The 12,902-nt window shown below is 48.2% G+C and overlaps 1 protein-coding gene and 1 pseudogene across 7 annotated transcripts in view; both read right to left on the bottom strand.

Annotated features, from left to right (window-relative positions):
• Positions 1–12,902, bottom strand: part of Hlcs (holocarboxylase synthetase) — a 187,775-nt gene that overhangs the window by 58,830 nt on the left and 116,043 nt on the right. The window lies entirely within an intron of this gene.
• LOC130871904 (MICOS complex subunit Mic10-like) overlaps positions 1–12,902 on the bottom strand; it is a 45,956-nt pseudogene that overhangs the window by 12,357 nt on the left and 20,697 nt on the right.

Here is a 12,902-nt window from a genome sequence, read left to right as displayed (position 1 = left end):
ACAAATAGCAATGTTCTCTAAATACAGCGTCTTCTAGAATGGCCGCATCAACAATTCATGCCCTGCACTAGCTCACTAACCACGAGTGAGCTATAAAATTGCACTGCCCCCAGTTCACCAGTGAGACAGCTTGCCTGCACCCAATGAGTCTGTTAGCAGCAGAAGTGGGTTTGCCACACTGCCTCCTAGTAAGCTTGGAGAAATCACTCAGGAAAGATCCAGGGGATTCCAGGGTTGGAATAAGAATGGCCTGAGCACAGACAAACACAATAAAGGAGACCAGGAAGAGTTGGATGTGGGATACAAAGTGCTAAAACAGGCCAGCGTGAGGGAAGGTGACAGACAGGATGGCAGGGCCAGGGGACCTATGAGACACAAGAGAATGAAGGAAGATGTTAGATAAATGGATGGGAAGGTCCTGACCCTGGTAACTGGGGTTGAGTGAGAGCTGGCACGGCAGAACCACCCTCCTGGAGCAGTTCCTGGTGACCTGATTCTGCTCCTGTGTGGTTCTCATCGTTTTATAAAAGCCTCAGTCTGTGGCATCCCCTGCCTCCGTTCCACGTCCTAGGAACTAGATGAAGGCTATTCAGCTTTTCAGTGTGTGTGGAGCAGGCAGAGGGTGTCTAGATCCATCGTTCAGAAAGGACCAAGTGAAAGGAGGGATCAGCACAGGACAGAGGGACAACAGGCAGACACTGGATGAAGGAATGAATGTCTAAAGATGGCGCATCCATAGCTCTGACGGTCAGGACTCGCACACAGAGCTTAAGCAGTGAGTGACCGAATGTGCAAATGAACGAGTTCTTCCCTAGACGGTTAACACTCTGGAAGTGCGACAGAAAGAGCCAACAAAATCCTGCTTCCCCCTCCATTCTTCCTTTTTGCCCAAAGGTTAACAGCAGATTCAGCAGGTTTTTTCCTGAGGGTAATAGATAATATCATGCCAAAAACAATTCACATTAGAAGAGGCCCTTCTATCCATGGGGTTAATTTTTTAAGTGGATAAGCAATTAAAGATGCCAAGTAGATTAAAATTGATCCTGAGCATAAAAGTTGTGATCAATAAAAAAGACCATCTGCAAATTTGATTGCATAAATCCCTTTTACTCAGGACCACCATAAGCATAATCTCCAGGATCACGCCTTTCACCTCCCTGAGAAAGGGAAATACAATAAAGGTCGCAGCCTTCAGAAAACTCAGGACCACCCTTTGGAGACACATGTGCCATGATCAGCGTAAGCTGTTCATGAAGGAAAACTCTGTGATGCTTAGAGAAACATGGAACATGAGGGGAAGTACTCTAAAAATGTAACTTGTTTCATTCAGCTGGTTCTAATGCCCCTCATTGGTTTTCACTGCCTGGCAACTTTACATAGTATCCTTCAGCTTCTTCCTGAGGGTACGGCTCAGGCGTCATCCATCCCCTCTCCTCCACCTCCATCCTCTTCCTCTTTCTCGCTCAGGGAGGCATCTTGTGGTACTCCCAGTCCTCGGGAACTCCAGGTAGTCTTGCTACTGTTTTGTTTCTTTGTTTCTAGACAGTCTTGCCGCTTTGGTCCCGGGAGACGCACACTCAGGCTCGACTTTTGCTACATTTTGGCCGCCATGTCACACTGCGAAGCTGCCACTGCCATGTTGTTAGTGATTTGTCTGTACACATTCTAAAAGTTGGCATATAAAGTCGGACGGTGGCAGCACACGCTTTTAATCCCAGCGCTCGGGAGGCAGAGGAACTCCCCTGTCCCCTTCTGTTCCCTGAAGGGTATGTCTAACCTAGCTTAGGGGCTCCATCAGATTCTGAATCCCTGAGCCTGAAAGGAAAAGCCCACCTAGGCGGGTCACAGACCATCATTTGAGGGCCCGGGGAGGGCTTTGGCTAGAGTCCTTCTAGTTTTTATGTAAAGTTATGGTTCAGTAAAAAACAAAAAATAAAACAAAACAAAAAAACCAAAACACCAAAACAGTATTGACACTCCTGATCACGTCAATGGGGACAGAAAGGATGCATAACTCAAGGACCGAGTTAACTGGCTCCTTGCCTGAGTCCTAGCTGGGAGAATATCACACTTCAGAACCTGGATACGGATAGCTAATGTAGAATCCATGGCTGTGAAGACTTTCTCTCTAAAAACTGGTCATTCCATGGACTGAGTGGGTATGAAATGAGACGAGAAAGCCCCCTACGGCTCCAGCTCCTCGCGTCAGTCACAGCCGGTGGGGACCCCATGGCCACAGAAGATCATGGTTCTGGCTCTCTGGCTACTACAGTGTGCGTGGGGAGGCTAAGTGACTTGTCCAAACAGCTGGTCACATGGCAGCCACCGATCTGCCAAGGAAGGCCAGCCCCAGCTCACTGCTCACTGTCTCTTTTAAGAGTGATTGCTAGCAAGGTGTGTCCTTGAAGGCAGGTAAGGGAGAGAGTCCCTGTTAATAATAACTTTGTGCGGGTTAAGGAGAGGCCTTGGATTCATAGCCTCTCTGGCACCCCCTCCCATTTCTACTGTTTGGCTAACTGAGGGGATTATGGGAGACTGCTCCCTATTTCCCATTTTCCAGAAAAAAATAGAGAAGCACAGAACCTAAAATGGGAAGCCATGATGAGAAGCTTTTTCTCTATGAGTGATTTTCTCATGACCGTGACAGGACACTTCATAAGGACAAACTGAAGCTCAAAGTGATGCAGTCTGTTATGGCAGAGGGAGCACGGTGGCTGGGGGAGCATGGTGGTGGTGGGAGCATGGTGGCGGGAGGAGCACAGTGGCAGAGGGAGCACGGTGGCAGGGGGAGCACAGTGGCTGGGGGAGCACAGTGGGGGGAGACGGTGGCAGGAGGAGCACAGTGGCAGGGGGAGCACAGTGGCAGGGGAAGCAGGCATCCATAGTCAAGGAGCAGAGCATGGACAGCAATAGGACCAGGCTGTAGAGCTCAAGGTCGGACCTCCGTGGACCACTTTCCTCAGAGAACTGCCCCCTCATATAGGCTTCCCTTCCCAAACAGCAGCACCAACCAGAGACCAAGTTCCAATCTGAGCAGTGGGGGACACGCCATACTCAAACCACGATAGCTTTAGAAACAAACATCCATACAGATGTTTGATACTGACTCTCTGTGGAGATTCCAGTATTCGGTTGTGCATGGTGACAAATGCCCTGAAAGGCAGCTTGTGGAAGAAAGTTTATTGGGGCTCCTGGCTCAGAAGGCGAGAGTCCACCGTGACAGAAAGCATGGGCAGGAGGCTGACGGAGCAAACCTTCCACCACAGAGAGACAGTGAACTGGGAATGGGGGAGGTGACAACCCCCCAAAGCCCACCTCCAAGGACAGTCTTCTTTCAGCGAGGTCACACTCCCTGAGCCACCCAAACAGTGTCACCAGACAGACCAGGTATTCAAACGCCTGAACCACCATACCAGCAAAGGGGGAGTAAGGTGGGGCGGAGGAGGGCAAGGCGGCTGCTAACCCCAGAGAGGTCGGCACACAAGGACGACGCAAAGGGCCGCATCTGGAGAGCCTCACACCGCTACAACCGCTGCCTGGAAATGGCCTCCTGCCACCACAGATTCTCTTTCACCGCTCTCCCGGCTGAAGAGACTATGGGAGCACTAAGGACGGTGTCACCTCGGTCCAGGCCCACACGCTAAGGTCGCCGGATTCTAAAGTATTGGTGAATCTTCATCTCTAATTGTAAGGGTATTGTGACCACGTATGAGAGAAAGCAGTGGAACCTGAGGGTATCCCAGCCAAGAGACACCAACCACATGAGTGACCTTGTGACCTTGTTGAAAGACACTAAGTGGGTGTGTGACCAGGCTTCCAAGAGAACAGATGTGGGAGGGATCAACCCTGAGGATGGGAGTGGGGCAAATGTCAGGAGTGACCAGGCACCAGAAAGAGCAAGCTCCAGAGTGACCATGTATGGACGTGCAAGGGTCTCGGAGGGTGGGAGGTCCAGCCAACTGAGGCTGCATAGGGAGAGGCCTTCCCACAAACGCTTGTAAAGCTTCACTCTGAATACAAACAGTGAGTGTTTGAGTTGAGAAATGAGAACAACGCCTAAGGAAAGAACAACTGTCACTCAGGCGCCAGGCTGAATGTCACCAGTCATTTCAAGATGGCGGTCCTCTGAGGTGTACAGACGGAGGTCTTCCGCCTCACGGCAACCATTCCTAGCAGAGCCAGGTAACTGCCTCAAGAATTAAACCAAAGGAGAACCTGGAGCGTCTGACTCCAGTTATCAGGAAGGTGACTCTGTCTGCCCGCCCCACCCCGAGTGGCTTGACAAAGATTTGAATTCACATTACGTCAAGGGTTTTACGGGCCCAAGAAGCTTTCTATGACTGAACACCCTTACTCGAGTCCCACGGAAATCAGGCAATCGCCTTTCGGGTTAGAAATCTGATTAAATCTAAATAGCAGCTAAAGAGTACTTTATGAGCAGAGTAAGGTTAAATGCAGAGCAGGTGTTGATGCTGGGTATGAAGTCACAACTTCTCCAGATTACAGCCGAAGCAGTAATTTTATCACTCTGCCCCTCCCTAGCCCGTAAATCCATAGTTCAGAAGCTGTCCTGATTGCTGGCCCATGCCCAGCCTGGTGCAGAGTCCTGAGGATGTGCTCTCTCCCCTCCCCGACACGGCCTCCCTGCTGCTGGCAGACCACACCCAGTCCTTCCTACTCCCTGAGTTAATGAACCGGGCATCTGTCCCAGTCCAGGGCTGGGATCAGGTGTCACAGCTCTTACACGCCCTGGATCAGTCGTCCTGGGCAGGCATGCCAGGGAGGGGTCTAATTAGTCACTTGAAGATGTCATGTTCTCTGAGTAACCATCATCACCAGTACAATTTTAGACGCGAAGACATTCCCTTAGGCACGGGGGTGGGGGTGCATCCTCCTCCTTGTGCCTCCTGTGTGCCACAGCCTCAGGGAGCTGCTTCTTATTTTCAAAATCCCCCTAGGAGTCACCTGACTTGCAGCAACCGCCTTCACCACTCCTGCGCACACCTAGTACACTGCTGTCTTACCCTGACATATGAATCTGCCCGCGGGCATGCGTGTGTCTGAATGCTCACCCGCAGTTTGCCTGGTACAGAGTTTCCAAAGCATCCCTGAGTGGATGCCCTGGGTTGCAAGGTTGTTGGGGAAGGCAGCCTGCTCCCTGCATGTGACTCGCCCCCCACCCGTCAAAGCCGCAGCCACTCCCCACCGTAAGGCAGTGGCTGGGGAGAGGCTACTTCAAGGCGGCACTGCCCTCTCGCCTTGCCCGCAGGTACGGGGAAATCCTGGCAGCGGGGGACAAGGCAGGATCTCATGCAGCTGGAACCGGGCCAAAAACGTGTGGCGAATGGCAATGGGGGGACGGCCACATCTAGTGCGGCACCTGACCTGACTGTTCTAGAAGGCTATTTTTAGGGTGGGGCCTCTGAGCACTGGCGCCCGCTCTGTGCTAGTCTTTGTAATCGGGCTCCTTCAAGGAGCCACGACAAAGGGGCAGCTCAGAATCCCAAGTACACAGTGTCTCCTAAGCTCCCACATTTAAAAATGCAGTACAAAAAAAATTACATCTTCACCATGTGCATGCCAAGAACAACTAATAAAATAAAGTGACGGTCTGATTAAGCTAGAAATCCCTGCCCCCAAGAACCAAGCAGGAAAGCGCAGATGTCTAGCTACTGGCACAGCTCTGTAACGTCAGGCTCACAAAATTGTCAGCAAGAATATGAAGAGTATACCCTTGCCAGGGAGATTGGACAATATAAGAACAAAATGATACACAGAGATCCAAGACAAAGAGCTGAGTACTAACTTTTACTGTTATCAGGGTGTGATTTTGGAGACACGGGCAGAATGACCACAGTCATGAATGTCAACTCAAACAAAGGCAGCCCCCCTCAGCTTGGAGGGCTTGGAGCAGCCAGAGCAGCTCTTAGGCACCCAGGGATGGCAACACTGGGGGGGGGGGTGTCTCTGAGCTGAGACCTACAGCTTCCTAAGTGGCTGCTGTCTCCAGTTCTTTCTTCCCCCTTCCCAAATAACAGGAATCCGGGCTAATTTTAAAGATGGAGAACATTTAGGAAGCACTGTTCAGCCATTTTGTTTCAGTTTTGGCGACCCTGGAGAGAGGTCTGACTTTGAAAAAGTAAAGCAAGAATGAAGAGACTAGATTCCCACTTAGAGCCATGGCAAGCTCAGTCCTGCCACACTGGGACCTTTGACTGTGGCTCCAGAGCAGTGAGGGAATTGTGACTGCAGGACAGCCCCAAGAAACACGAGACAACAGATGTCCCCCTCTCGGCTCTGGGCAGCAAAGGCACGCCACTCCTGCAGCTTCAGGGACCATGCTCTCAGGTCAGCAGAACTAAACATGGATCTCATGACGACATCAAATCGGGCTCAGCAGGATGTCAGTGCTCTCTGCCTGAGACTGCAGGCGCAAGAGGTCACAGACAGCACCATCACGCCCGCTTCTTAGAGTGCTCTAGAGCTAGCTGGATCAACCACCATGGACGTCAGGGTTTCCGAGCCGTGTCAGGGGTCTTTCTGCTCAATTCATTATTTGGAGACAACCATTTTTCTTTTTATGCATAAACACAGAAACTTTGGTTTCATTATGAGGTATGAACCCCAGAAGAAGGTGGAACACACAGGCAGCAGCCCAGGAAACCAGACGGCGGCTGGAGCCCTAACAGAGGGCTGGATGTACACAGCCATCAAACACCAAAGCCAGCTCTTGAAGTCCAGGCCCAGGAAAGAACAGTCACAGCAGAGACTGAACTGAACATCAACGAAATCCCACTCAGATGGTGCCAGTTCATGGGCTAAACTGTATGCATGTGTTTATGTCTTCAGACAGATGGACACTCCAAGCGGCGAGCAGTCCGCAGTAACACGCATGTTTTCCACCCCGCAACATTAACAAGTCGAACCCAAGAGAACGGCATAGCACAGCCTGTTACTTTGGAGGACAAGCTATAAAGTAAACACTCATTTCTCTGGGTATCAGGCTGCTAGATCATGAGGTACACTTGTGACTTGTGACTGCAATTCTGGAAGCGCTTGCCAAAGGGCGGGAGGCACACAGACACAAACTTTGATTTTTAAGAAGACTGTGACTCAGAGGAAACAGTGAGGGTTCATCGTAACTAGCTCATCTTCAGAATAAGTGAGTGTGGTTTTGCCTGAGAAATTCATAACAGCTCACCAAGTTTTTATCCCAGAATTTCATTGCTAACTTTTATAAACTCATAGAGATCTCTATATTAACTAATGTTTATACTTAAAGGCAAAACTTTTAGCCACAATGCTAAAACAACTTCTCAATAGAAAAGGTGAGTAGCTATTTTAAAACAATTAATATACTTCATAATTGAGGAACACTGCTCCATAAACAGGGCTGGGAATTTGAAAACACCCTCAGAGAAAAACTACGGAAGTATCTAAGTAAAGATTCGTTTGAAGAAGTCCTATGCACTTCCCTTTCAAGTACTTAAACTGCTTATACAGAAATTAGGAGGCTCAAATAATAAACATGTCTGCTGGGTCCTGACAGGAGTTGTGTGTAAACATTTGGTCCCCAGCTGGGGGCGCTGTTAGGGGAAGTGTTTGCTGGTATCTCTGGGGTGACTCCAGCCTCACTTCCTGCCCCCTTAAACTAAAATTGCTTTTGGGGTAAATTTGTAATCCCCATTAGAAAAATATTAGGAATTTGATTTTTTTTTTTTTTATAGAGGGATAGAAACATACAAAAAGGAACGGGGGTGAATAAATTCTACAGGATGCAAATTATCTCCCAATTTACAATTTTAAATAACATTAACTTACATTTTAAGATGACAGGGCCTCACTACCTAGCCCTCGCAGGTCTGGAACTCACTCTGTAGACCAGGCAGGCCTCAGATTCAAAGATATTTGCCTGCCTCTGCCTCCTGAGTGCTGGGATTAAAAGCGTCCATCACCATGACAGGCCTTGAAATTTTTTAAGTAAACACAGCCTATAGAGACCTCCTGGGTAGACTGGGGGCTGGGCAGGGCTGGGAATGTGAAGGATTGGAGGAGGTGGGTAAAGGAGGAGAATAATGCAAGAGGTGTCTTGATGGGGGGTCATCTGGGGGTCAGGTAGAAACCCGGTTCAAGGGAAACTCCCAGGAATCTGCAAGGTGGAACCCAGCTAAGGCTCCTAGCAAAAGTGGATAGGTAGCCTGAACTGTCCATCTCCTGTGATCTGACTGGTGACTACCCCAGGTGTTATCAGAGAGCCTTCATCCAATGACTGATGGAAACAGATGCGGAGATCCACAGCCAAGCACTGGGCCGAGATCAGGGAAGAGTGGGAGGAAGGATTGTATGAGCCCAGGTCAGGAGGAGCTGGGGGATTGGGGGGATGAGGAGGTGAGTTTCAGGGGTTCACAAGGGAACCCACAGAAACAACTAACCTGGGTTCACAGGAGCTCACAGACTCTGGACCAACAGCTAGGGCACCTGCACAGGACCGACCTGGGCTCTGCCCATATGTGTGAGTTGTATCACTTCATCTACTTGTGGGACTCCTAGTGGAGGAAGCAGGGCCGTCTTGTCTTGGCTGGCTTCCAGAAACCTATACCTCATACTGGGTTGCCTTGCCCAGCCTTACTTAATACAACAGGAGACACTCACTCCTCCCTCAACTTGATATGCCATGCTTTGTTTATACCCATGGGAGGCCTGCCCTTTTCTGAACAGAAACAGAGGAGAAATGGATTGATTGTAGGGAGGCAGGGGGTGGGGAATTAATAATAAAAAACAAAACAAAACAACATTGTCAGTCAATAATGTCCTTCTGACATCGATGACATGGTGGTGAGCATAGATGCTGTCTAGTAATGCTCCTGACGTGGGATTCCCGTATGTATGCTGTGAATACCATTGGTTAATAAAGAAACTGGCTTGGCCTGAGAGGGCAGAGTAGAGCTAGGCAGGGAAAACTAAACTGAATGCTGGGAGAAAGAGGTAGAGTAGGGAGAAGCCATGTAGCCCCACCGGAGACAGATGCGGTAAGCCACAGCTGCATGGCAATACACAGATTAATGGAGATGGATTAACTTAAAATATGAGTTAGCCAGAAATATGCTTAAGCTATTGGTCAAACAGTATTGCAAATAATATGGTTTCTGTGTGATTATTTCGGGGCTGAGCAGCCGGAAACAAACAAGTGGCCTCATACAACATGTTCCTTTGATACTTAACACACAGACTTTTTGAGACAGTGAAACTACTCTGGAGGAAAATCTATGTGTATCCAATATATGGCAGTGTATGTTTGGTAAAATCTACAGTGTAGAACACAAGGAGTGGACACTAACATTAATGATGATGACTTATTAACAATGTATCGTGGAGGCTCACCGACCACAGAAGCCCCACAACAGCGAAAGTTACTCGTAACAGAGAAACAGGGATGGGGTGGTGGGAGTGCAGGGGAACGGCAGGAGCCCATGCAGGTTCCCTACTTCCTGTAAATGGAAAGTTCCTCTAAGAAGGCTGGATGGCTGTGCTGCCCCTGCAGAAGGGTCCAAGTTTGGTTTACAGCAACCATATCAGGAAGCTCACAAGTGCCTGCAACTCCAGTTCCAGGGAATCTGATGCTGCTGGCCTCCTCCAGGAACATATCCCCACACAGAGACGCATGACTAAAGATAAATCTAAAGAGATGCCTCTAAGAAATGAACCCTATTAACTAAAAAATAGATCGTCCTTCCACCTTTTAAAGATTTCATTACCTTGCCGTTTACAGAAAACACCGTGGTGTAGCAGGAAAAAGCACAGGCTGTATCCAAGGCTTTGCCCTGTGCACCAGACAATTTTCACCATAGCTGTGGATTCTGGACACTATGTTAGAAACGCACTATGAAGAATACCTAGCATGGGTGTTTTTCTTTTCCTTTCTGTACTGGCTGGCAGGCTGTTCTGTCTAAGAAAACACAATGCAAGATGTATTCAAATAAAAGTGAGAATGAGGTTGTACTTTAATCCCTCAGAGAGAAACCCAATCGACTGGACCCATAAGAAAAGATGTAGTCGCTAGGTGCTCCCTAATTACAGCTGCTTTGGTGGGCAGCGTGCTGGCGAAGCAGATGTGGGAGACCATTAAAGCTGGGCTCCAACATCTGTTTACAATTTCAAGGCAATTGTAAATACAGCCGAGAAGGTCAATTGGGCCAATTAAGGCCGGTGTGGAAACCCACCACTGTGGATTCCTTTCTGAGCTTACATAAACTTGACTCTTTCTGTCTCTATTTTCTACAATCACACGCAAAAAAAAAAAAAAAAAAAAAAAAAACCCACAGGAAATGAGCTTAATAACAACTTTTGTCCATTTCGATAGTGACATTCAAAAAAAAAAAAAAGCAGCAAACTCTGTGTTCAGTCGTAAATGTTTACTCTGGGCTTCGCAAAACCCATTTTCCCTCCTCACACCAACGCTGCCTCTTCCGGGGGCCGATATGAGCCAGACCAGAGAGGCAAGGAACGAGGACAGATACTTCCTTTCACTCAGAATCAGAAAAGCCAGAGCCATGACACAACTCCACGATGCTCTCAGACATCCCCGGGAACATTTCTGCTTCTCTCAGTGTCTTCGAGACAAAACTGAACAACCTTCCAGAACATTGTAAGTCAGTGGTACAAAGACCAACACTGTTAGCCGCTTGTTCCTGGTGGAATGAGACCGGACAGTCGGGGAGAGGAGGACAAGGTGTCCACGGCATGACGAGGCCATTTCGGTAAAGTGGCAGCTGAGTTGTTACCGGTCAGTAGAGGGGCGTTTATAAAGGGTAAGGAATAAGCACGGTGAATCTACTTCCTTTTGAAGTCACAATGATGGCCACTAAGGTACATTTTGCGCTGTTTTTGGTAGCCCAGGCCTCTACATTTTTCTCTTTACGGAGAAGGGGAAAGGATAGTTGGGCAGACTTGGACTCAGGTTCTGCATCTTCTGGTCAAGGGGCCGCAAAGCCTGTTTGCTCACTCCTGTGAAACGGGGGTGCTTCCACACGGTAGGGACTCCATAAACGCCGGCTTCTCAGGGTTAAGATACATTAGACACTTAATAAATGCTGGGTTCCTCTGTCCTCTTCTGTGATCTTCAGGCCTTCATCAGTTCTCATGAAGGCTGCTGCTTCTATGTATCTGTGGGGAAGGTCTGTCCAGGCTGTGGTGATGTTGCTGCTAGTTAGTATTACCTGCTTTGGTTTTGGTTAAGCAAAAAAAAAAAAAAAAAATGTAGCTAACAGAAGCATGACGTTAGGTACAAAGGGTAACACAAATGCTGACGGAAGTCAATACAGTCCTGAGGAATCCATGCTGAGAAAGAACTTCTCACTCCCTCAGGTCTGCGCTCAAATAAAGAGCCCCTGTCTAAACAACTGCTAAATCTGAGAGCAAACAGCTCAACTCCGTGTGGTTCTTCGGCGACACTCCTGTCAATAAACCGCGTCTCAGCTTGATTGGCCCAACAATGCCAGACTGAGCATCACCCTTTCAGCCTTCCAGCTCGCAGGGGGATCTCCAAGAGCCATTCCAAGGACAGCTCCCACAAGGTTCGCCGCCTTTTCAGAAACACAAAAGTCTAACTCACTTTGCCGGTTATTCCAGTCATTCAGCTTACACTAATTTAAAAACCTCCTGTTTTCCATACAGTGGTGTTTGGAACACCTCTACCACCACGGTATAAAATGGTAAAAAGATCACGAAAAAGAAGAGGTCTTCTGTCCTTCCATCACCCCCTCCCCAAGACAGAGTCCTGGCGAACTTTCATTCATTTAAATGCACATATAGACCTTTTTAATTACAAAACTTGGACAATGCTGTGTGTATTATTCTTGGATGTGTTTTATGATCTGTAAGAGCTATGTAATAGATCAGACAGATGTATGATTATTGTACACAGATGGCGTTTTTCTGTATTATAAATCATGGAGCATCAGAGATCCACACATACATGTGGTGGTACTTACTCCACCTTCCTCGGGTTAAATTCCAAAGAACTGAGTTGCTGGGCTCAACTGTACACATGTCAAGGTATTTGATACACAAGGTGCGCCAAGGAGCCTCTACTGCATCTGCACCTACAAGTACAAGGGCATCCTTAGCCTTGTGCTTCTGCTCAAATAATTTGTGTGCAGTGGAGCATGGGGTGTGTACTTGCCGGTGAGGGTACATGTGGAGGCTCTCCACCGCGCTCTTTCTGTCTTCAGACAGGGTCCCCCACTGAAGCCAGAGCTTGCTGTCTCTGTGTGTCCACCTGCAGATGCGCTACCATGACCAGTTCCTTACGTGGAGGTCTGAGATCTGAACCTACGTCCTTATGCTTACAAAGCAAGTACTCTACCTGCACCATCCCTCTAACTCCAAACAGCTTTGTAATCTCCACTAGTCTAGCGTACAAAATTATATCATTTCCACTCCTATTAATAATGACATTTGGATCTTTCCCACATTTGTGCTGGTCACCTGATGTCTTTCAGAAGCCGATGGCTCATTTCCTCCCCCAACTGTGAAATTATTTAGTATAATAAAGATATTTACTCTTGAGGTAAGCCAGACCCAAAAAGAGGAACATGGGATGTACTCACTCATATTTGGTTTCTAGCCATAAATAAAGGACATTGAGACTATAATTCGTGATTCTAGAGAAGCTAAATAAGAAGGTGAACCCAAAGAAAAACATATAAGCATCCCCCTGAATATTAACCTTCATCAGGCGATGAAAGAAGACAGAGACAGAGACCAACATTGGAGCACTGGACTGAAGTCTCACAATCCAAAGGAGGAGCAGAAGGAGAGTGAGCACGAGCAAGGAACTCAGGACTGCGAGGGGTGCACCCACACACTGAGGCAATGGGAATGTTCTATCGGGAACTCACCAA

This window comes from Chionomys nivalis, chromosome 3 (assembly GCF_950005125.1).
Source record: "Chionomys nivalis chromosome 3, mChiNiv1.1, whole genome shotgun sequence".
NCBI classification, from domain to species: Eukaryota; Metazoa; Chordata; class Mammalia; order Rodentia; family Cricetidae; genus Chionomys; species Chionomys nivalis.
The sequence above is the reverse complement of the archived record's forward strand: the minus strand, read 5'-3'. Positions and strand labels throughout refer to the sequence as shown.